The sequence below is a fragment of the Pteronotus mesoamericanus genome, unplaced genomic scaffold, assembly GCF_021234165.1.
Source record: "Pteronotus mesoamericanus isolate MK-2021 breed Mesoamerican mustached bat unplaced genomic scaffold, CSHL_Meso_final contig_24, whole genome shotgun sequence".
NCBI classification, from domain to species: Eukaryota; Metazoa; Chordata; class Mammalia; order Chiroptera; family Mormoopidae; genus Pteronotus; species Pteronotus mesoamericanus.
The window spans coordinates 4,536,121-4,562,412 of NW_026555100.1; the positions used below are offsets into that span (position 1 = coordinate 4,536,121).

Here is a 26,292-nt window from a genome sequence, read left to right on the forward strand (position 1 = left end):
CAAGTCTGCAGCAAATGTTTGTCTTCCTTGTAACAGGGATTAGCGGTTCAGTGCATAGCCTCCCAGGAAGAGTATGGGTTAATTTCACAGGGTAGAGTCTGAGGGATGACAGGTATTGGCACAGAATAAGGAAGTGGCCAAGAGAATAGGTGATCTGGAGGTATGTGTTCCCTGGAAACTGGAGGGTTCAAGCATGAACAGGATGACTGCTTGGCAAAAAAGGTGGAATAGTAGATGAGAAGCATCAGAGGATGATGGGTCCTGAAGACTTTCGAGTCCATTATGACCCTCACATTCTATGATTCCATGTACTAGGAGTGTCTTTGGAGAAAGGGAAATGAGTATTAACATCTTTGTGTGCTTCCTGTATGAGAGCTACTCATGTGGCCCTAGTTTAGAAGAAAGCACTGGTTGACCGTGAAAGCATATGGTGACCCTGTCTCTGAAAGCTGAGAATCCCTGTCTTAGTTGCACCGCCTCAGGGTTCCTGTGGTGCTTCATATGTGGGATGGGCTGAAGATGGCACTTTGCTCCACCTCCCAGGTTTGTGGCATTGCCAAACTTTCAGTGGAGTCATGGCCTACATTCAGGAGAAGCAGAGTCTCTGAGGAATTAAGTGACAACCACTGTATATAAACAACTTGCTAATTACTGGGGGTCTCTGGGAAGTCTCAGACCAAATCTAGAAGTCTACTCCTTGACAACACTTTGTAGCTCCTGGGCTAGCGGGGGTCAGGCGTCTCCAACACACTTGATGGCAGCACACAGGGGACGCGCTGCAGTGGGAAAGAGCGCGGGCTCCGGAGTTGGCCAACCTGGGTTCCAAAGCTGATCCGGGCTGCTCATATGTGTGATTGCACCTGCATACAACATACCATGTAATGTGTTTGTAATTTAGGAAATGATGAACAGAAAATAACCAAAGACTTGATTTTTTACAATTACTTTTAAGACCAGACTTATTTTTCTTTTTTTCATCCTGCTGTGAAACGGCTTGGATTTCGGCCTCTTTGACCCTTTAAAAAAACATATGTTGTGGAGACTGGATGGAGGGATTCAAAGAAATGAGCTCCAGTTACAGGAAGAATATATCTCTGTTTCCATGGAGGCATCATCACTAGCATTTTTTGTAAGAAGCCCCTTCTTCACCATTGAAGCCAACATCTCCTGTAAAGAGGTTCCTCAGAAGTGCCACCTGTGGGTCCCAAAACATGCCAAGCTCTCCTCCATGCTGTTTCCTCTGCCCGAAACTCTCTTGCCTCAGACATGTGCATAATTCAATCTCTTTCCTCATTTGCATAGTACCTTGCCAGAGGAAACTTCCCTGAGTAGTCCAATAGAATAGCATCTTTCCTCTTGTCCTGATTTATCCTTCTTGCCCCGAACACCACCTGACATACCATGTGATTATTCTCTATCTTTCTTGCCTCATTGAATGCATGCTCTCTGAGAGCAGGGACTTGGTCATAAACAGAGCTTTCCCAGGGCCTGGATCCTGCTGACATATGTTAGGTCTCCCTGAACATCTTTGGACTGTGTGGTTTACAGTGGTTTTCTGGCTTCTCAGAAAAGCTATACCCAAACCATCCTGAGTTCACTCTGAGTAATGGGTTTGCAGCCAAACGGCTATTCCTTCAGAGAAAATGCTGCTCTCCGGAAACTGGGATGGGCGTTTTGTGGTCGGCCCTTCTACCTTTTGCTTTTCTGCTGCTGCTAAGGTTAAACAATAGCAGCAAGAAACTGAGAGCAGGAGCAGGGGCTGCTAGAGGAACAAGATATTTACTCACATAGAGGGGAAGCAGGACAAAGCGTCCTACTTCTGCAGAGCTGTACAAGATAATCCCTGGAAATGGGGAGCACCTACTAGTCCTGTATTTCAGTGGCACCACAGAGTTGTAAAAGCTGTATAGATGGGCTCTCACACTCAAGCATGGGGAGAGTCTACTTCTGACTGCGCAGCTGACAGTAAACCTGCACTATGTCTCATCTTTATACAACCATGGCATTTTATTCACATGGAAGATCATGTTCACTCCTTTGGCCCTTAAAGGGATGATCCTATTGAAGCAATTGTTCACCGGTGATTCACATGCTGTCTAAACCTGCATGTCAAAGCTGTGTTTGGCATTAAAAATAAACTCAATTGGCTTGGAGGGTTTGTTTTGTGTTGGCATTTGGCCTCGTTGGGCAGGAGGAGCTTTTGAGCTGACAATTCAAACAGTGTCTTCTGATGGAAAGCATTCAGATGGACGTGGCTGTGGATCTTAAATGAGGACACATTTTTGGATTGCTGTGAAATAATTGTTTTGCATGACACCAATTTTAAAAATCCAGCTGATAAAAGTAAACAGCTCACGGGGTAGGGGATTGAGGAAGAAAAAACCAACATTTAGACTGTATAGTAAGATAAGTAACTCAGCATTTAGCTACATGTTGGACTGCGTTTGTCTTTCACAACATGCAGCATGTGAAGTAATGCAGTATTTGTCCTTGTTACCAGAGCTTGCTGTGGGCGGACTCTGGTCACAGAGACAGAGGCTCTCCCCTGGGAACCCCATTGCTGCAGGATGGGGGTAGAAATATGCAAGTATGTGTTTGGTGACTCTTCATATAGTCATTGCCCACTTACTGGACTACAAAATTGGCTGGGGCTCAGATAAGAGACAGGCTGAGATCATGGCCTTTTTATTAAGGACCTGTGAGCATGTTATAAACAAACTCTGGAACAACACACATGTGCCCATTTCCATCTTTGTGCAACATACCCTGTCCCACTCAGTGAGATGGTGGGTCCTTAAACGGTGGTATCTGAGTCATTCTCCTGGGCCTGAGGGTGCCTGGCATAGGCTGCTCAGTGATGATTTTTGAATAGAATTGAGTGATTACAAAACAAAATTTTTAGAAATGGAGGGACTACAAAGATTGTCTTGGCCAAGAAACTGATTTCATAGAGAAGGGCCTAAAGAGGTAAAGTAATTTGCCTAAAATCACACAAGGCAGGCAGGCAGCCACCAATAACCAAGGCTTCAGCTTCCTTGCCAGACCTTTTTCCACTAGGAAAACAGAAGTTTCAGAGCTGGAAGTGGCCTTGGCATCAGTGAAACATCTTTCAGTTGTGTGTGTGTATTTGTGTGTGTATCTACCAATTTCTTTCTGCTTGCAGTATATATTTTTTAATTAAAAAAATTTTTTTATTGTTCAAATACATTTGTCTCAATTTTCCCACCACCACATTCCCCTGCCCCACCCACCCCCACCTCCCACCCTCCATCCTTCCCCACTTGGGCTTTGTCCATAGGTCCTTTATACATGTTCTTGATTTGCCCCTTCTCTTTCTTTTCCTCAATACCCTACTGCCTCATTCCCTCTCATTACTGTTGGTTTATTTTTTCTTTCAATGTTGCTGGTTATATTTTTCTTGCTTGTTTGTTTTGTTGATTAGGTTCCACTTTTAGGTGAGATCATATGGTATTTGTCTTTTACTGTCTGGCTTATTTCACTTAACATAATGCTCTCCAGTTCCATCCATGATATCATGAAGGGTAGTTGCTCTTTCTTTCTGCTGCATAGTATTCCATTGTGTAAATGAACCATAGTGTTTTGATCCACTCATTTATTGATGGGCACTTAGGTTGCTTCCAGCACTTGGTTATTGTAAATTGTGCTACTATGAACATTGGGGTGCATGGGTTCTTTTGAATTGGTGTTTCAGGATTCTTAGGTATAATCCCAGCAGTGGAATGGCGGGGTCAAAAGGCAGTTCCATTTTTAGCTTTTTGAGGAAATTCCAAACTGTTTTCCACAGTGGCCACACCAGTCTGCATTTCCATCAAAAGTGTACTAGGGTTCTCTTTTCTCCACAACCTTGCTAGCACTTGTTCGTTGATCTGTTTATGATGGCCATTCTGACCAATGTGTGGTGGTATCTCATTGTGGTTTTAATTTGCATTTCTCTGATGACTGGTGATGCTGAACATCCTTACATATGTCTCTGGGCCCTGTGTCTGTCCTCCTTGGAAAAGTGTCTGTTCAGGTCCTTTGCTCATTTTTCCATTGTATTGTTTGTTTTTGTGGAGTGGAGTCATGAGAGTTCTTTATATATTTTGGAGATCAAACCCTTGTCCAAGGTATCATTGGCAAATATATTTTCCCATACAGTTGGTTCCCTTTTCACTTAGCTGATGTTTTCTTTAGCTGTGCAGAAGCTTCTTATTTTGATGAAGTCCCACTTGTTTATCCTTTCCTTTATGTCCCTTACTCTACGGAACATATCAGTGAAAATATTGCTGCACAGAATATCTGAGTGTTTCCTGCCTATGTTCTCCTCTAAGACTTTTATGGTGCCGCGACTTATATTTAAGTCTTTTATCCATCTTGAGTTTATTTTTGTGCACAGTGTAAATTGGTGGTTGAGTTTCATTTTTTTGCATGTAGCTGTCCAGATCTCCCAATACCATTTGCTGGAGAGGATAGTTTTACTCCATTTTAAGCTTCTGCCCCCCTTTGTTGAATATTAATTGACCATAGAGACATGGGTTTATTTCTGGGCTCTCTATTATGTCCCATGGATTCATGTGACTGTTCTTAAGCCAGTACCAGATTGTTTTGATTACAGTGGTCTTGTAATATAGTTTGATGTCATGTATTGTGATCCCTCCTACTTTGTTCTTCTTTCTCAAAATTGCTGCAACTATTCAGCGTCCTTAATTGTTCCATATAAATTTTTGAAATGTTTGTTCTATGCCTGTGAAACATGCCATCGGTATTTTAATAGGGAATATGTTGAATCTATGAATTGCTTTGGGTAATATGGACATTTTGATGATGTTATTTCTTCCAATTCATGAACACATGGTATATGCTTCCATTTATTTGTGTTCTCCTTAATTTCTTTCTTCAGTATTATGTAGTCTCCTGAGTACAGGTTTCTACCTCCTTGGTTAAATTTATTCCTGGGTACTTTATTTTTCTTGTTGATATAGCAGATGGGATTTTTTTCCTGATTTCTGCTTCTGATATTACATTGTTGGTATACAAAAATGCCTTTGATTTCTGAATATTGACTTTGTATCCTACTGTTTTGCCAAAATCACTTATGAAGTCAAGTGGAGTCTGTAGAGTTTTCTGTGTGCACTATCATGTCATCTGCAAACTATGACAGTTTTATTTCCTCCTTTCCAATTTGGCTGCCTTCTATTTCTTTTTCTTATCTGATTGCTGCGTCTAGGACTTCCAATACTATGTTGAATAGAAATGGTGAAAGCTGACAACTTTGTCTTGTTCCCAATCTTAGTGAGAAAGCTTTTAGTTTTTGCCCTTTAAGTATGATGTTGGCTGTAGGTTTTTCATATATGGCCTTTATTATGTTGAGGTATGCCCCCTTTACTTCTACTTTGCTGGGTGTTTTTTATCATAAATGGATTCTGTACCTTATCAAATGCTTTTTCCACATCGATTGATATGATCATGTGATTTTTGTCTTTCCTTTTGTTTATGTGATGTATTATGTTTATTGATTTGCAAATATTGAACCATCCTTGCATCCCTGGGAAGAATCCCACTTGATCATGGGGGATGATCTTTTTAATGTATTGCTGGATGGGATTTGCCAATGTTTTGTTGAGGATTTTATTGTCTATGTTCATCAGTGATATTGGCCTGTAGTTTTCTTTCTTGGTTGTGCCTTTATCTGTTTTTGGGATTAGGATGATGCTAGTGTCATAAAAAGAGTTTGAGAGTTCTCCCTGTTCTTGGATTTTTTTTGGAATAGTCTGAGAAGGACAGGGGTTAGATCTTCCTTAAATGTTTTGTAAAATTCTCCTGTGAAACCATCTGGTCCAGGGCTTGTGTGTGCCGGGAGTTTTTTCATTACTGATTCAATTTCACTAGCTGTTATCGGTCTGGTCAGGCTTTCTGCTTCTTTTTCATTCAGTGTTGGAAGGTTATAAGAAGGGAGAGAAATAAACTATTAGTATAAAATCTAATGACTTAATATGCACCAACTTGATGGACCTGAAATGAACTTTTAAAAGTTATGTAGTAAAGACAATATCGCAAATCATGGAGAAGACCACAGTGGATTTCGTCTCAGTAGCCTATTGTATTTACTGCTGTTTTTTTCTTTCTGGATCTGCCTCTGGTGATGTCAGATGTTGACCCTGTCTGACCTTAGGCAGACTGTTCAAGACTTCCAGGAATCTACTCTCTGTGGCTGTCTCCTTCAGTCGTTAATCTAGTCACTCTGCACTCAGCAGACAGGCTTAGGCACCGCAGACAGGGTGGGGCAGAATCCCTTCTGGGGGCAGAGCTATTGTTTCCTCTCATGCTGCTGCCACTCAGGAGAGGGGTCTGCCTGAGGAAGATGGCTGCTACCATATGGGGGATGACTCAGCACTGGGATCCCGCTGACTTCTCTCTCTGTTCTCTCCCTGAAGCCTCCTTCCCCAGTCTCTCTAGCCCATTCTGCCCCTGACTTTGCCAGAGCCCAGATTAAGTGGCTGCAAATAAAAATTTATGTTTTGGCCCTTTAAGTGGCTCTTTGCATCTCCAGCTGTCCGTCTCTGGCAGAGAGCAATCCTGCCGCTATTTGAAGCTGGCTGTTTTCTGTGTACTTTTTGGGCTCTGCTGCTGTTGGCTGGGAATCCCTGCTTATGGTTTAGACCCCACTCTTCTCATGGGGATCCAATTGGCCATTTCAATATCCCTCTGGCAGTGCTGCCCATGGGCACCCAGCCAGCCTTCTTGAATCTCTGCTGCATTCCTTACCAGTATGGTTATGCTAAAGCAGATTCTTCTGTCTGTCCAAGATTATAAGGCTCAACTCTCTGTATTGTTCAATTTGTTCTAGGTGATTTCTCCACAATTTAGTTGTAATTCCAGATTGGTCCTGTGAGGAGGTCAGTGTGACTTCCATTCACTCCTCTGCCATCTTGCCTCTCTTCTTGTATATATTTTAAAAAGTGAACTGAAAGTCATTGCTCTAAACTTGTTTTATAGATGACAATGTTGAGGGCCACAGTCACAGCATGGTTGCTCAGGGTCACACAGCTGGGCACATGGCAGGCAGAGCCTCACTCCTTAGAACCCAAGCCTGGGGCTTTCCTGGGTGACTGAGGGCCAGGCCCTCTAGCATGGGGCACATTCTGAAGTGACCTTGCGAAGGTGAGGCTGTGTCACCCACCCCCAATAAACAGCCCCTGAAAGCAAAAACCTCGAGGCCTAGCATGCTTAGCACAAACTGCGTGACCAGAAAGTGTTCATTGAATGAATGTAGTACTAAGGGTATTTTGAGGTAGACCATGCAAACAATGGCTATAAAATTACAGCATAATAAATAACATGCACTTTAACAGAAAGTTTACATCTAAATGACTCTTATCTTCCAAAGAATTTGTCTTTTGAAGCTATATACATTTATTTCAGTATGCTGCTTTGTTCAAAATTCTTGTAAAATCTCTCTTTTGGTATTTCCTCCTGAGTTCTTCAATTCAGTCATATAAAACCAAGGTCTCATTACTTTATAGTCACATTTTTTTGACCTAACCCAACTCTCAGTCAAATGCTCCATCATATTTTATTTACTCAATGATGTTTATTAAATGTCTTTTGTATGCCAGCATCATTGACTTCAAGGTTTAGAATCAAGTCACTCAAAAAAAAAAAAGAATAGTGAATATTTATTGAAGGCCAGGCACTGTGCTCATAAGCACTTCATGTGAAATGATTGATTAATCCCCACAATATCTTTAAATGGCAGGTATGGAAACTGAGGTGTAGAATGGTTAAAGGGATTGTCCTATGACACAGAGCTGGGAAGACATGGGTTTGAATCTGGCTCTGACTCCAGGGTCTAGTGTCTTGAGCACTCTGATATGTACAAAGTCATAACATACTCTTCCACATGATTTTTAAGGGCTCTGGGGTATTCCATCATATACTTGGACCATAACTTACCAAAGTAGTCTTCTATTGCAGAACATCTAAATTATTTTCCTTAAAAGTATTTTAAGAATTTCTGTGATGAATTGGACATAAATCTTTACATGTGTCATTTGGTATTTTCTCCAGGAAAAATTCTAGATACAGCATTTCAAGGTTATATTTTTAAGGCTTTTAACTACCCTCTACAGTATATGGAATCTTTGCTTCACAGTACTTTTCATTATTTAAATTATTGTCAATCTGAGAGGTATAAGAAAATATCTTCTTATTTTGACTTGCATTTCTGTGTTTATTAGTGATGATAAACAGTTTTTTCTCATTTGTATTCTTTTCCAAACTACCTTTTGTTCATTTTTTTTTCCTAGTAGCATGTATGTCTTTTTCCTTCTGTTTTGCAAGAGTATTTTTAAAATTAAGGACATTAAGTCTTTGTTTATCTTTCATACTGCCAACATTTTATCCTTGTTTGTGGTTTGCCTTTTCATTTTTTTAAATCAAATTAAGTTTTAAAGTTTTATGTAGGCAAATCTATGTGTCTTTTATGATTTCTGCTGTTGGAATTATGCTTTGAAAGTGTTTATGATGAATTATTTTTAAAAATACCTTCAACAAAATAACTAGAATTGCAGGAAAGATAAAGAGCTGTTATATTCCAATAACATCTCAATAAATAAATCAGAGGTGAAAATATTATTCAGGCATACACTGTTGGGACAGTTGGTTTTCATTTGGAGTACAGTGGGAATGTCAGCTTAATTTTCCCAAATGAAAACCACTAGAACTCAGAAAAGGCCCCAGGTTTCCTGACTCTCAGACTTTTGAAAGAATTTATGGAAATGAAACAGAATGGAGATTTATACAACAATAAGTCAGATGACAAGAAATGTATTTCTTTTATTTTGGTCCTGTTCCCCCCTGGGGGAAATAGCAACCTTGTATGTTCACTTCTTGAAATGGCTGTCTTTTTTCCCAGCGTGGACACCAAGTACACCCTCATTCCAGAGCGGTTCAGAGCTCTTGGCTAGTACGAGACTTGACTGATGCTTTGAGGCAGGAGTGACTGGCTGGCTTTGACAACTCTAGTGACAGCAAGTCGGAGGCAAGAAACAGCATTACTGCTGCTCCTTTCTCATAGAACCTCCCAACATCAGACACAGTTACGAGTCTAGTATCTCTCACTTGTCTCCTTTCCCTGCTTTTTTTTCAGAATTTGTACAATTGAAGTTAAATCAATCAAGCCGGTTCTGTGCCTGCTGCAGAGTCCAATGTCAGGGCCGACCTGTGAGTCTGAAGCCCTAGTTTTGTGATATATTAATAATATATTCCTTCTTAAAATGTTTTTGTTTATATCCCTGAATCTGTCTTCCAATTTTTAAGTTTAAGCACCTTCCCTGACTAAGAACATTTTAAGCACAAAAGGCTTTTAAAACTCTTTCCAATAGCTCTTGTATTAGTTTATGGTGCCATGTAATAAATTGTCAAAAACTTAGACGCTTAAAACAACACCCATTTTTTATCTCATAGTTCTGTAGTCCGAAGTCTGGTGGGCTTGGCAAAGTACTCCTCTTCAGGTCTCAAAATGCTGAAATCCAGGTGCCAGCAGGGTTTTTTCCCTTACTGGGGGCTCTGGGGAAGAATCCATGAACAAGCTCATTCTGTTTTGTTGGTTAAATGCAGTTCCTTGTGGTTGTCGGGCTGTGGTCCTGTTTCCTTTCTGGCTGGCAGCCTTGAGCCCCACTCGGCTCCTTAAGGTTTACAATGCTTCTTGTCACATTGCTTTTACATCTTCAAGGCCAGCAGTGCCGCACTGAGTCCTTCTTATGCTTGGAATCTGTCTAACGTTTCCTGCTTCATCTCTTTTGCCTCCTACTGGAGGAAGTTCTACGTTTGTAAAGGCTAATGTCATTAGACTGGGCGCACCCAGATCATCCAGAACAATCTCCTTATTTTATATTCTGTAACCTTAATTACACCTGCCATGTTCCTTTTGCCATGTTACATAATATGCTCTCAGGTTTCAGGGATTAGGACATACATGTCATTGTGGGACCATTGTGCTTATCAAAGCTTTCATCTCTTTATTTTCTAAACAGGATATTTTAGGCTCATCTCTTCTCTTGAAGAGGAAGTGGAAGACAGTTCCATGCTTTTAGAAAACATAAGCTGCCAGTCACCATCATTCCCAAAACTCACATAGACATCATGCTCTCAGCTTATGACCATGAAGTTGTTTGATCCTGGCATCAAGCTCAGTAAAATTAACTTGGTGGATGTTAGGTTAAGGAAGCCAATTACTGTTAGTACACACTGTTAGGTGGCACTTGATAGAGCTCGCTTCTATGTGAACTTTCCCAGGGCAGCAATCTGACAAAATGGAAAGGAAACTGATGTACACTGGGCAGTTGGGATGGTATCCTTAATGATTACAGCAAAATCTTGAAAAGCAAAAACTATCCAAGACTTGAAAGTAACTTGTACATTTAAGGTAACTTTAGAGAATTTAATTATTTGTTAGCAAATGTAACTGGAGTATTTAATATCTTTTACACATTATAGTTTAAAAAAATCCTGGGGTCAAAAATAACCTCTCATATATTTTTATTGGTTGCAACATTTGCCCTATGTTAACAATGAGCCAATATTTGTGGAGCAATTCCTATCCTCAGGGCAGGCATTCAGAGAACAGCACTAGGTCCTCCTGCTTCCCTCTGCCCATATAGTGCACCAAGCAGTGTTTCTCTGAAGTGGTGCTGTCCAATGGCAATACAATGCCAGCCGCATGTGTCATTTTTAGCAGCTTCTTTGAGATATACTTTACACTCCATAAAGTTTATCTGTTTAAAGCATATCATTTGATGGTTCTTAGTATATTTGTAGAGTTGTACAACCATCACCATAATCTAATTTTAAAACTTTTTCATCATCCCCAAAAGGAAGTTTGCACCCATAAGCAATCGTTTGGCTTTTCCCTACCCCAGGCCTAAGTAACCACTGATTTATTTTCTGTCATTACAAATTTTCCTGTTTGGGACTTTTTATATAAATGGGATCATGTGATAAGTGGTGTTTTGTGACGGCTCTTTAACTTAGCATAATATTTTTGATGTTTATTTTTGTTGTAGCATGTATCAGTACTTGATTCCTTTTTTTTTTTTTTTGAGTGGTGCAAAATAGGGAACGCTTCACAAATAGTGTGTCATCCTTGTGCAGGGGCCATGCTAATCTCCTCTGTATGGTTCCAGTTTTAGTGTATGTGCTGCTGAATTGAGCACATGATTCATTTTTACTGATGAATAATATTTCATTGTACAGACATAGAATGCTTGTTTGTCCATTCATCAGTTGATGGAAATTTGAGTTGCTTCTGATTTTTGGTTATTATGAATAATGCTGTTATACAGATTTACACACAGGTTTCTTCGTGTAGACATATGTTTTCATTTCTCCTGGGTAGATATGGAAAAGTAAAATTGCTACATTAGACAATAACTCCACATTCAGCTTTCTGAGGAACTACCCATCTGTGTGTCAAAATGTCTATACCATTTTATATTATCAACACAGATATAAGTTAAAAATAGCTTTATTGAGATACAAATGACATATAATGACATAGACATATATAAAGTATATTATATGGTAAGTTTTGATGTATGTGCATACCTGTGAAGTCAAGATAATGAATGTAGCCATCACTCCAAAATATCCCTCATGCCCTTTGAAATCCAGTCTTCCCACCTCTCCCCACTCCATCATTCTATTATTCCGAAGGAACCACTGATCTGCTTTCTGTCAGTATGGTTTAATTTGCATTTTCTAGAATTTTACACAAGGAATCACACAGTATGTCCTCCGTTTCATCTGGCTTTTTTCACTGAGCATAATTATATAAAGATTCATCCATGTTGTTAAATATATCAACAATTCATTCTGTTTTATTGATGAGTAGTATTTTATTGTATGTATCTCTCTCAATTTGTTTATACACTCATCTGTTGAAATCTGGGTTAATTCCAGGTTAGAGCTATTGCCCATAAAGATGCTATGAACATTCACGTACAAGTCTTTTTATGAATGTGTACTTTCATTTCTCTTGGGTAAATGCCTGAATGGAATGTTTGGATTATGTGGTAGGTATATATCTCACATTAAAAAGAACTCCAAACTTCTTTCCAAAGTGGCTGTATCATTTTATATTCCCACCAGCAATATATGAGATTTCTAGTTTTTTCACATTCTCACCAATACTTGATATGATCAGTTTTTAAAATTCCGTTGATTCTAACAGGTATGAAGAGATAGTTCTTTGTGGTTTTAATTCACATTTTTTAATGACCAATGATGCTAAGCATCTTTTCATGTGCTTATTTGGAGAAGCATATGTTCACATTTTTGTCTATTTATAAAACTTTTTTTAAAATTGGATTTTGAGAGTTTGTTGTATATTCTTAATACAAGTTCTTTATCAGATATGTGTTTTTGGTAATATATTTTCCCATTCTGGGGCATATGTTTCTATTCTTTTACCAGTTTCTTTTTTCTTAATTAAATTTCTTTGTCATTTATTGATTGATTTTAGAGGGAGGTGGGGGGGAGAGAGAGAGAGAGAGAGAGATCAATATGTTGTTCTAGTTATTCATGCATTCATTGGTGATTGGTGGATTCTTGTATGTGCCCTGAACAGAATCAAACCTGCATCCTTGGTGTATTGGGATGACTCTCTAATCAACTGAGCTACCTGGTCAGGGCCCTTATCAGTGTCTTATTTTTTTTAATTCTCACCCAGAGATATATTTACTGATTTGAGAGAGAGAGAGAGAGAGAGAGAGAGAGAGAGAGAGAGACATAGATATGGGAGAGAAACATCGATTGTTTGCCTCCTGTATGCACTCCGCTGGGGTTTGAACCTGCAACTTAGGTGTGTGCCCTGACTGGGAATCACACCTGCAAGCTTTTGGTGCATGGGACGATGCTCCAACCAACTGAGCTGCCTGGCTAGGGCCTTGCCAGTGTCTTTTGAAGAGCAGAGCCCTTTAATTTGATGAAGTCCAAATTACTGATTTTTCTTTTTGGGGCTATGCTTTTGGTGTCATACCTAAGAACTTTTTGTCTAATTGACCACAGAATTTTTCTTCTGTTTCTTTTGTAAAGGTTTTACAGTTTTAAGCTTTGTATTTAGGTCTATGGTTCAGTTTGAGATAATATTTTTATATAAAATATACAAGATATAGATTGTGAGATATGGATTGAAGGTTTTTTGTTTGTTTTGGTATAGAACTATCCACTCGTTCCAGCACCCTTTGTTGGAAAAAACTTATCTTTCTTCACCAAATTGCTTTTGGACTTTTAGTGAAAGTCAGTTGCCACAGAAATAAAATTTCAGAAATAACCCCATACAATTATGATGAATTTTTTTGACAAGGATGCAAAGACAATTCACTCAATTACAGTCTTTCAACAAACAGTGCTGGAACAACTGAACATTCATATGCAAAAAAATGAACCCCAACCTCATGCCATACACAGAAATTAACTCAAAATAACTCATAGACCTAAATGTAAGAGCTAAAGCAATAAAACACTTAGAAGAAAATTAAAAAGTAAATATTAGTGACTTTGGGTTAGGCAATGGTACCTTAGAGAAAAAGCACAGGTGACAAAAGAAAAAAAATAGATAAATAGAGCTACATCAAAATTAAGGTATTTTGTGTTGCAAACTAGACTATCAAGAAAATGGAAAGACAATATATAGAATGGGAGAAAATATTTCAGATCATATATTTGATAAAGGAGTTCCATTCAGAATATATTTTTTAAAAAACCCACTTACAATTTAACAATAACAAGACAAATAACCCAAATAAAACTGAACTAAGGATTTGAAAGTATACTTACACAAAGAAGATATGTGGCAAGGATGTGGAGAAAATTGAACCCTCATGCACTGTTGGTGGGAATGCAGGTTGGTGCTGCCACTGTGGAAAACAGTATGGAGTTTTCTCAAAAAAGTAAAAATGGAACTGCCTATGACCCAGTGATTCCACTTCTGGGAATTTATCCAAAGAAGCCTAAAACACTGATTTGAAAGAATCTATGCACCCCTATGTTCATTGCAGTGTTATTTACAATAGCCAAGATTTGGAAGTAGCCCAACTGTCCATCAGTAGATGAGTGGATAAAAAAATAGTGGTACATTTACCCAATGGACTACTACTTAGCTGTAAAAAAGGAGGATATCTTAGGCTTTGCAATAGCATGGATGGACCTGAAGAACATTATCCTAAGTGAAATAAGTTAATCAGAGAAAGCCAAATACCATATGATCTCACTTAAATGTGAAATCTAATGAACAAAATGAACTAACAAGGAAAATGGGACAGACTCATTGATAGAGAACAGGATGATAACTGTCAAATAGAAGGAGTGGGAGGTTAGGGAGGGGGGTGTGGAAGGACTGAGCAAAAAAGAAAAAAAAAGGAAAAAAACTCATGGACAAGGTCAACAGTGTGGTGATTGCTGGGGAAGGGAGGTGGAGGAGGTAGAGGAGGGTTTGGGGGGATTAATGGTGATGGGCGGAGGCTTGATTTGGTATGGTGAACACATAGTACAGTGTACAGATGATGTGTTGTAGAATTGAGCACCTGAAGCCTCCATAATGTTGTTAACCAGTGTCATTCCAATAAATTCAATAAAAAGAAAAAAATAAATAAATGGCTGATAATATATGAAAAGATGCCAACATCATTATTTATTAGAGAAATGCAAATCAAAACCACAGTGGAATACCTACTAGGATCGCTATTATAATAAAACAACAACAAGAACAACCACCAGACCAAAAAACAACCATAGCCAGGAAAAAAAAAATGTTGATGAGGATGTGAAGAGATTGGAAAGTTTGTGCATTGCTGGTGGAAATGTAAAATGGATCAGCCAGATGCCCTGCAATCCCCCTTTTTTTCAATCCCCACCTGATGATATGTTTTAGTTATTTGAGAGAGAGAGGAAGGCGTGGCGGGGGGTGCAGAGAGAGAAGAATGAAATATTGATGTGAGAGAAACACCAATCAGTTACTCCCATATGCACCCCAACAGGGGTTTAAACCCACAACTTAGGTGTTTGCCCTGACTGGGGGATCAAACCTGCAACCTTTTGGTGTATGGGATGATGCTTCAACCTACTTAGCAACCAGGCCAGGTCATGCAATCCCACTTTGAAGTATACAGTCATCCCTCAGTATCCATAGTGACTGGTTCCAGGACACCCTGTGGATACCAATATCCGAGGATGCTTAAGTCTCTTATATAAAATGATATAATATTTGCATGCAATCTACACACAACCTCCTGTATACTTTAAATCATCTCTACATTACTTACAATACCTAATACAATGTAAGTGTTGTATAAGTAGTTGTTATACTGTATTGTTTAGGAATAATGGCAAGAAAAATCTGCCTGTACAAGTTCAGTACAGATGCAACAAAGGTGGGCCTAACTACAGAGTACATGTCAGCAACGACGTAACATTTTTTCCTAATAATTTTGATCTGCAGTTGGTTGAATCTGTGAATGTGGGACTTGCTGATATAGAGGGCCTACTCTACACCCAAAAGAACTGAAAACAGGGACTCAAGCAGCTACTTATATGACAATAATCACTGTAGCATTATTCCAAATAGCCAAAAGATGAAAGCAATTTGTGTCCATCAACAGAAGAATGGGTAAACAGAATGTGGTATATAGCTACAGTGGGATAGTATTTAGCCATGAAAAGAAATCACATTATAAAAGATGCTATACCATGGGTAGCCTTTGAGTGAAGTAACCTAGAGACACAATGACTAATACTGTATGATTCCACATATATGAAATATCTAGAATGGGCAAATTAATAGCAACAGAAAAGACATTAGAGGTTACCAGGGGCTAGGAGTGAGGGGGATGGGGTTTTATTATCTAATGCCTCTGTTTGGAATGATGAAAAAGTTTTGGAAATAGCGGTGATGGTTGTACAACACTGTGACTGCAATCAGTGCCACAAAGTTGTATACTTAAAATTACATGTTTTATATATGTTTTGTGTTGTATTTTATGTTACTAAAATTAAAAAAAACTTAAGATACCACTTCACATTCACTACAATGGATATAATTTTTAAAAAGACAAGCAATAACAAGTGTTGGCAAGGAAATGGAGAAAGTTGTACCTTAATACACTTCTAATGGGAGTGTAAAATTTTGTGGCTGTTTTGAAAAACAGTATTTCAGTTCCTGAAAAAGTAAACATTGAGTTTTCATATGATACAACAATTCCACTCACATATCTATCCAAGAGAAATTAAAACATATGTCCACACAAAAATTCATGCACAAATGTCTATAGCAGCATTATTTATAGTAGCCAAAAGGGGGTACAACCTAGGCGTCCATCAGTGAATGAATGAATAAACAAAATGGGATTTATCCTTATGATGTAGTATTATTCCACAATAGAAAGAAATGGAGTCATGATGCATGCTACAACATAAATGAACCTTGAAAAAATTATGCTAAGTGAAAGAAGCCAGTCACAAAAAAAAAAAGAAATACTGTACGATTCTGTTTATGCCAAATGCTCACAATAACCAAATCTGAAGAGATTTGCAGATTACTACCTAACGTAGATGGGCGGCTGCTTAGACTGGAGGGGAAGATGACAGGGGCAATGGGGAGTGACTGCTAGTAAGTACAGGATGGTTGGGGTGGACAAAAGTTTTCTACAGATTGTGGCAATTGTTGCACAACTCTGTGAACTTTCTAAAATTTTTGAACTGCACATTTTAAATGGGTTAATAGCATGGTTTGTAAATTATATTTTACAAAGCTGTTAAACAATCACTTGTCCATGTATATATGGGTCTATTTCTGGATGTGCTATTCTATTCCACTTATCTATTTGTGTGCCAGTGCCACATTGTTTTAATTGCTGTGACTTTATAATATGTCTTGAATCAAGTAATATAACCCTCTGATTCTGCTCTTCTTTTTTTTTTAAATCCTCATGCAACGATATGTTTATTGATTTTAATGGGAGATGGGAAAGGAAAGAGAGAGAAGCATTGATGTGACAGAGAAGTATTGATTGGTTGACTCCCTTACACACCCCAACAGGGGATTGAACCCGCAACCTAGGTGTGTGCCCTGACTAGGAATCAAACCCCCAACCTTTTGGTGTACAGGATGACACTCCAAAACAACTGAGTCACTGGTGAGCACAACCTTGCTATTCTTTTTCAAAGTTGTTTTGCCTATTCTAAATCCTTTCATATGGGGACAACATATATTTTAATATTGTCTTCTGGCCCATGAAGAAAGTATATCTATTTATTTATTTACACATTTAAAAATTTCTTTCAGCAGTGTTTTCTAGTTTCTAGTGCAAAGGACTTTCACTTATTTGTCACATTTATCCCCAAGTATTTCATATATTTTAATGCTTTCATAATGGCATTTTATTAATTTTAATTTCTATTTTTTACTGTTAGAATATAGAAATACAATTAATTTTGTATATTGATCTTGTATCCTTCAACCTTGCTAAAGTCACTTATTAGCTCTATAGCCATGTACCACATAATGACGTTTTGGTCAACAGCAGATCACATATAGGATGCTGGTCCCATAAGCTTTTATGAAGCTGAAAAAGTCCTATTGCCTGGTGATGTCATAGCCCTCCTAATGTCAATGCACAATGCATTACTCACGTGTTTGTGGTGATACTGGTGCAAATGAACCTACTGTGCTACCACTCATGTAAAAGTAGAGTACATATATATATGTACAGCACATAATACTTGCTAGTGTTAATAAATAACTATGTTACTGATTTATACTTTTTTCATTCTGGAATGTAAAGCTCTTTTTAATTAATGTATAGTTGAAATACAATATTATGCTAGTGTCAGGTGTACAACATAGTGATTTGGCATTTATATACCTTACAAAGTAATCACCACGAGAAGTAACCGTCTGTTACCATAAAAAATTATTGTGATAATATTGACTGTATTCCCTCTGCTGTACTGCACATACCTGTTACTTATTTGTTATAAATTTGTACCTCTTAATCCCTTTCATCCTTTTGCCCATCTTCCTACCGCCCAACCCTCTGGCAACTATCAGTAGGTTTTTTGTATCTGTGAGTCTGTTTTATTTGGTCATTTGTTTATTGTGTTATATTCCACATGTAAGTAAAATGATTTGACTTTCTCTGACCTATTTCACTTAGCATAATACCCTCTAAGTGTTGTTGCAAATGGCAAACTTTCATTCTTTTTCATGGCTGAGTAATATTCCATTACATACACATGTATAAATACTTATCACTACTTTTTACTCATTCATCTATTGATGAACACCTAGATTGCTTCCATACCATGGCTATTGTAAGTAATACTGCAATGAACATAGAGGTGCATTTATCTTTTTGAATTAGTGTTTTTTTTCTCCAGATAAGTGCCCAGAAGTAAAATTGCTGAGTCCTCCTTTAGCACCTGTTAAAGCCTTGTTTTCAGTTTTCATGAGATATCTTTTCCCATTCATCCTTTTAGTTTCAATGTGTCTTTTGATCTGAAGTGAGTCTCATGTAGGTTTGTTTTTTCCTTTTTTTGGTCCATTCAGCCACCCTATGTCTTTTGAATGGGGTACTTACATACTATACTTTTATCATTATTTCAGAATTTACTTTTTCTACTTATAAAAAAAGTTTGCTATAAAACAATATGCTGTGTTATAAGGGCAGCAGCCTCACACATCTCGTGTTTGCCTTGTCTCTTGTTTGCATCATTTTCTCTTGTACTTAACTTAGTCTGTGTTGTTTTATTCATTGTGGCCCCTGAGTACATAACCCACAGCTAATGTTGCCAGAAAGAGGCCATGTTGAGTGATCTGGAAACAAAATGAAAAATGATTAAGGTCAGCAAAAGTGGAAAATCAGTGGTTATTGCTCGCCAGTCAGGCATGCCCCATGCCACCACAACTATGTACTGGAAAAGCAAGAACAAAGTGATGGAAGCTATTAAAGGATCTGTTTCAATGAAGGCAACAAGGCTAACAAAAATTTGAGAAGGGCCTGTATCATACATATAGGAACTTCTAATGACCTGGATTGAAGACCAGATGCAGAAGTGTATCCCTCTCAGCACCAGGATGATCACGGCCAAACAAAAAGTTTGTGGTATTGAAAGAAAAGGCCGGGCCCTGACCAGTTGTGGCTCATTCGGTTAAGCATCATTCTGCAAAGCAAAATGCTGTGGGTTCGATTCCCAGTTGTGGCACATATCTGGGTTGTGGGTTTAGCCCTTGTGTGAGAGGCAACTGATTGATGTTTCTCTCTCACATCAATATTTCTCGCCTTCTCTTTCTTCCTCCCTCCCTCTCTTTAAAAAAATAAAATAAAATATTTTTAAAAAGAAAAAAAATAAAGAAAGGAAAGTCTGGACCTGACCATAATGTTGAATTTACTGCTAGCTCTGGATGGTTTAAATGATTCAAAAATCATTATTCATCACGTACTGTGAAAGCGAGTGGTGAGTCTGCAAGTGCTGATGTGAAGGCAGCTGAAGAATTTTTGGAAACTGTAGATAAGTTGATTGTGGAGGATAATTATTTGCCAGAGCAAATATTCCATATGGATGAAACCTCCTTATTTGGAAGTGGATGCATGAAAAGACTTTCATCCATAAGGAGACCAAGTCAATGCCAGGTTGCAAGCCTTTTAAGGACAGGATAACAGACTTGCACAGGGGCCATGTTGCAGGCTGCAAATGGAAAGCCTTTGTGATGCGGCACAGTGAGAACCCCAGGGCCTCCAAGCATCGCAATAAGCACACACTGCCAGTGCTCTACGGGAGCAACGGAAGTCATGGATGACCCGGCTCTTTCTCCAAGAGCCCTCCTGAATTGTTATTTCAGTGAAATGGAGAAGTACTGTTTGGAGAATAACATATATTTCAAGATTTTGCTTATTATTGATAACGTTCCTGTACTTTCTCCTTTATCTTAATATTGAAGTGGTGTTTCTCCCTCCCAACACCACCTTGTTTATCTAGCAAGTGGATCAAGGAGTAATAGCAGTAATAGTAGCTTTTAAGGCTGACTACCTGATGAAGATCTTTGTTCAGTCTATTGCTGCAATTGAGGAAGACACTGAATACAATCCTGGAAGGATGAGAGAATCTGTGATTGCATCCAGCAACTTGCTTGGGCTTGGGATGACATCACCAAGGAGCATATGAATGGAAGAAGAAACTCAAGAGGTTTGTCCTTGACTTCAGGAGATATGCCAAGGGTGAGAGTTTGCAAAAATCAACAAGGCTTTGGTTGAAGTGGCAAACCACTTCAACCTGGGTGTGGATGAGGATGGCATTGAGGGGCTCCTCGTGGTGGTTCCTGAAGAACTAACTAATGAGGAGTTGCTGGAACCGGAACAGGAGTGGATAGCTGAAGAGAGGCAAGACGGGAGGAAAAAGGAGAAGAGAAAAAGGACAATCCCCAAGAAAATTCAGAGTGAAAGGTTTTGCAGAATATTTTGAAGGCCTCAATGAGCTCTTTAAAAAATTTGAAATATGGATCCCAATACTGAAAGGTTTTCATTAATAGAGAAATGTTCGTGGTGCATTATCTGCTAATTAGCAAATCTGTGATGCAAAACAAAACAAATCAAGCAAACTACTATGGACATATTTCTGAAAAGAGTGCCACCTTCTCAAGAAGAGCCTTAGGTAGGTCCTTCAGGAGGTGGCACAAAGAGACAGCATTGTCATCATAGGAGATGAGAGTTTTGTGTGTGCTGTTGCCCCTGAAAACTTTCCAGTGGGACAAGATGTGGAGCTGGCTTAGGCTAATGTGTGTGTCTGTGTCTTAGTTTTTGACACTAAACTTTTAAAATTGAAAAAAACTTATAAAATAAGGATATAAATGAAGAAAATATTTTTGTACAGCTATTCACTGTGTTTTCAGCTAAATGTTATTACACATGTCAAAAAGTTTTAAAAGTTACAAGTTTATAAAGAAGTTACAGTAAGTTAAGGTTTATTTATTATTGAAGAAAAATATTTTAAAAATAATTTAGTGTAGCCTTAGCGTACAGTTGTTTATGAAGCCTACAGTAGTGCACAGCAATGCCCTAGGCCTACCCATTCACTCTCCATGCACTGACTCACCCAGAACAACTTCCACTACTGCAGGCTCCATTCGTGGTAAGTGCCTTGTACAGGCATACCATTTTTAATCTTTTATATCATATTTTTACTCTACCTTTCCATGTTTGGATATGCAAATATTTACCTTTGTATTATAATTGCTTATAGTATTCAACACAGCATCAAGCTGTACAGACCTAGGAACAATAAGTTATACCATAAAGCCTGGGTGTGTAGTGGGCTATACCATCTAGGTTGGGTAAATGTGCTTCCTCATGTTTGCATCATGATAAAATCACCTAATAATGTGTTTCTCAGAATGTATCCTGTCATTATGTGATACAAGACTGTAGTTGCTTTTTTTCTAGGTCCCATTGGATTTCAACAGAAATAATTGTGTTGTCTGCAAAGAGAGACAGTTTTACTTCTTCAATATGGCTGTTTTCTTTCCTTTTACTTGCTTGACATCAGTGGCCAGAACCTCCAGCACTATGTTGTAGAAATGGGAGGAACAGATCTTTGTCTTGTTCCAAAATTTAGGGAGAAATTATTCTGTTTTTCACCTTTAAATATGATGGTATCTGTCTGGTTTTTGTACCTTCCCTTTTCATATAATACATGCATATATGAGGAAGTTCCTTTTTATTCCAGGTTTACTGAGTTTTTATCAGGAATGGATATCGGATTTTTTCAAGTGCTTGTTTTGCATCTATTAACACAACTATGGGTATACCTGGTTTTTAACATCGTAAATGACATTGATTGATTTTGAATGTTAAGCCACCCTCCATTCCTGGGATAAACCTCACTTGATCATTCTGTAGCAACCTTTTAATATGTTGTTGATTCAAGTTGCTGAAAAAAACTTTTCTGAATATTTTAATCAATTTTCATGACGGACGTTGGTTTGTTATTATCTTCTAATATCTTTTTTTTACTTTATCTCTTTGCTTTATTTATTTTAATTTATAAATCATGTTTATTCTATTACAGTTGTCTCAGTTTTTACCCCTTTATGCCCCTCCACCCATCCCACTCCCACAGTCAATTCCCACTCTGTTGTCCATGTCCATGGGTCATTCATACATGTTCTTTGTCTAGTCCCTTCCCTTTCTTTACACCGTTGTCCTCTTTCTCCCTCCCTTCTGGTCACTTTCAGTCTGCTCCATGTTTCTGTGCCTGTGGGTTTTTTTGTTCATTAATTTATTTTGTTGAATACAGTCCACTTATAGGTGAGATCATATGGTATTTATCTTTCATCAACTGGCTTATTTCACTTAGCTTAATATTTTCCAGTTCCATCCATGTTGTCGTAAATGGTAGGAGTTCCATCTCTCTCTCTTTCTTTCATTCTTAAATGCAGATTGATTTTATTTATTTTTTTAAATGTCAAAGTTAATTATAAAATATTTAAAAAAATTGAAACCATTATAAAATCTCAGCAATTAAACCAACATGTCACCAGCACAGAAATAATCAAGCAGATCAATGAAATATAATGAGCATTCTAGAGACAAACGTATATATCTGTCTAACAATATAATATATGATTAAGTTGATATTTCAAGTCAATGGGTAAAATAAGGCTTATTCAACAAATAAGGTACATGGACCACTATACCTTGAAATAAAACAAATATAGAGGCCTACTTCACACATTATACAAGAAATATGTAGAATCTAAGGAGTTTTAGAAGAAAATAAAACTACTATTTTTCATGACCTAAAGTAAAAATATTCAAACCCAAAAGCTATAAAGTAAATATTGACAATATGACTATATTAAACATTTAACTATATAGTAATATCCATATAAAAAAAGTAAAAGGACAAGGAATAGAATAGGAAAGTATTTCCAACACATCTAAAACATGGTTAATAGGGTTTTTATTTGAAGAAAGTTCTACAAACTTGTAATCATTAAATGGATAAAGAATATCAAAAAGTCATTTAAAGCTTTTTTTTAAATAATAGAAATAGACAAGAAATATACAAAAACAAGTTGAATTTCAACAAATAATAAAGGAACAATAAAAATAACATCATTGTCACAATCAGATTAATAAGTATGAAAAATATTGGTAATATCAAGTATTGGTGACTGTGAAAGGAACTGGGTATTCATAGAAACTTTTTCTTCATCTTAAAGCAGTCCCTTTAGCATATTTTGCAGTGCTGGTTTGGTAGAGGTGTATTCTTTTAGCCTCCTTTTGTCTGGGAAACTCCTTATTTCGCCTTCCATTTTAATTGAGAGCCTTGCTGGGTAGAGCAGTCTTGGTTGCAGGACTTCGCTTTTCATGACTTGGAACATTTCTTGCCACTCCCTTCTGGCTTGCAGTGTTTCTGTTGAGAAGTCAGCTGCTAGCCTTATTGGGGCTCTCTTGTACTTTACTACCTCTTTCTCCCTTGCTTGCTTTAGGATTCTCTGTTTGTCTTTGATAATTGCCATTTTAATGATGATGTGTCTTGGAGTGGGCCTCATTGGGTTCCTCTTGACTGGGACCCTCTGTGCTTCCTGGACTTGTGTGACTTTTTCTCTCCTCCAATTAGGGAAGTTTTCCATCATGACTTTTTCCAACAGGTTCTCTATCCCTTTCAAATCCTCTTCTCTTTCTGGTATCCCTATTATACGGATATTGTTACGTTTTAGGTTGTCCTGCATTTCCCTCAAAGCCTCTTTATTCTTTTCTATTCTTTTTTCATTTTCTTGCTTTTTCTGGGAGCTTTTTCCCACCTTATCCTCCAGCTCACTGATTTGATCCCTCTGCTTCATCTAGCCTCCTTTGATTCCTTCTACTGTGTTTTTCAATTCAGAAACTGCATTCATTTCCTCTTGTTTCTTCTTGATAGTTTCTATGTTCTTTTTCATGGTGATATAGTTATCAGCAAGTTCCTCATAGTTTCCCTGTATTTTTTGTAATCCTCTCTGAGCTCACTGAGCTCATTGAGCTTCCTTAGAACCATTGTTTTGAACTCAATCTCTGATAGTTTTCTTGCCTCTATTTCATTTTGTGTTCTTTCTGGCAATTCCTTCTTTCCCATTGATTGGGGGCGGGGCGCGTTTCTCTGTCTTCCCATTATTTGTGGGACTCTTCTCTTTTGCTTCTGCTTCTTAAATTGATCTGGCTTGACTTTCTGACTTTGTGGTGTGGATTTCTATGGTAGGAGACCGCTGTTTTTTCTTTCTGGATCTGCCTCTGATGATGTAAGATGTTGGCCCTGTCTGACTTTAGGCAGTCTGTTTGACACTTCTAGGAATCTACTGTCTGTGTCTGTCTCTTTCTGCTGTTAATCTAGTCACTCTGCACTCAGCAGGCCAACTTAGTAACCACAGGGCAGAGAAGAGTCCCTCCTGGTGGCAGGGTTATTAGGTCCTCTCATGCTGCTGCTGCTCAGAGGAGTGGTCTGCCTGAGTCAGATGGCCACTGCTGCATGGGGGAGGAGTCAGCACTGGGACCCCACCAGCTACTGTCTCCGTTTTCTCCCCAAAGCCTCCTTCCCCAGTCTCTCCTCAGGCGTCTCTAGTTCGGTCTTCCCCTGCCTTTGCTGAAGCCCAGGGTAAGTGGCTGCAAATAAAAATTTATGTGTTGGCGCTTTCAAAGGCTCTTTGTGTCTCCAGCTGCCTGTCTCTGGCAGAGAGCAACCCTGCCACTTTTTACAGCTGGCTGTTTTCTGTGCACTTTTTGGGGTATGGTGTTGTAGGTTGGAGATCCCTGCTTATGGTTTAGACCCCACTCTTCTTAGAGGGATCCAACTAGCTGTTTCAATATCCTTCTGGTGCTGCCACCTCTGGGCACCACGCCTGCTTTCTGGAGTCTCTATTGCACTCCTTACCAGTTAGGTTGTGTTAAAGCTGATTCTTCTGTCTGTCCGAGGTTTTAAGGTTCCTTTCTTGCTATTGTTTAGTTGTTTGTTCCAGGTGATTTCTCCACAGTTTAGTTGTAATTCCAGGTTGGTCCTGGGAGGAGGTCAGTGAGACTTCCACTCAGTCTTCTGCCATCTTGATTGTTCTCCCTGAATTTTTAAGTTTTTTTGCGTGCGTGTCAGCAGTTTGAATATGTCATTCCACAACTTTTTAAATTTTTAATAGGCTTTATTTTGTACAGAAGTTTTAGGTTCACAACTAACTGAGTGAAATTACCATATACCCCCACCACTCCTCCCCTCCATGCACACAGCCTTCCCCTGTTATTGACATTTCTCATCAGAGAGGTAAATTTGTTATAATTGGCAGACCTACATTAAGACAGCATTATCATTCAAAGTCTATAGTTAACATTACGATTCATGATGGTGTTGTACAGTCTATAGGTTGGACAAATATATGACCTATCATCTCACAAATATATAAAGTATCCATTATTATAGTACTATACTGAATAGTTTCACTGCTTGCCAAATCCTCTGTACCCTTCCTACTCATCCCTCCCCCAGAAACCCCGTAACTTCTGGCAACCATTGAACTTTTTACTGTCTCTATATATGATATATTTGGAATCATACAGTATTTAGCCTTTTCAGATTGGCTTTTTTTCCCTAGCTTCCCTGTGTTTGTTTCTATGTATCAGGTAGAGCTGCTTTGACTCCCTGTCTTCGTGGGGTGGCCTAATGTAGTAGGTGTCTTGTAGGGTCCAGTGGCACAGCCTCCCCTATCACCCAAGCTGGGTACTAGAGTTGTGCCTTCCATGTGAGCTGAATATACCCTCCTCTTGTAGTTGAGCCTTAGTTGCAGTTGGCAGGTAAATGGGAGGGGTATAACCAGACCAGTCAGCTTCAAGGACTGACCATTAACCACCGTTCCCCCTCCTCCCCTCCCCATGGAGGATCAGCTGTGCAGGGGCAGGGTGGTGGTGTTCCAATGTGGTCTGTCACTGTCCGCTGGGTGTGCAGGCTCTGGGTTTCCTGGGTGGTGCAGGCCAAGGTCAGCTTCTCTCTGTGTTCTACTGGAGACCACTGTGCATGAGCTATAAAGCATTTGAGATGTCTGCTACTTGTGCTGGGCTTGGAGATTCCCAGGCAAAGCCAAGCTGTGAGTCTAGGCTGGCTGCTGCTAGTGTGGGGCCTGGGGCCACTTAGCAAGAGGTATGGGAGCTGGGGACTTACTGAGGCTGGCTATTGTTGTTTGATAGGATTTAGGAAGTTGTGAAGCATGAACCAAGACTGCCATTC

At 38.7% G+C, this 26,292-nt stretch overlaps 1 non-coding gene across 1 annotated transcript; it reads right to left on the reverse strand.

Annotated features, from left to right (window-relative positions):
- Positions 1-11,107: 11,107 nt before the first annotated feature.
- LOC129070047 (U6 spliceosomal RNA) lies at positions 11,108-11,213 on the reverse strand. Its single transcript, XR_008529066.1, has one exon. It is a non-coding gene; the product is annotated as a U6 spliceosomal RNA (small nuclear RNA).
- Between the last annotated feature and the right edge of the window lie 15,079 nt (positions 11,214-26,292).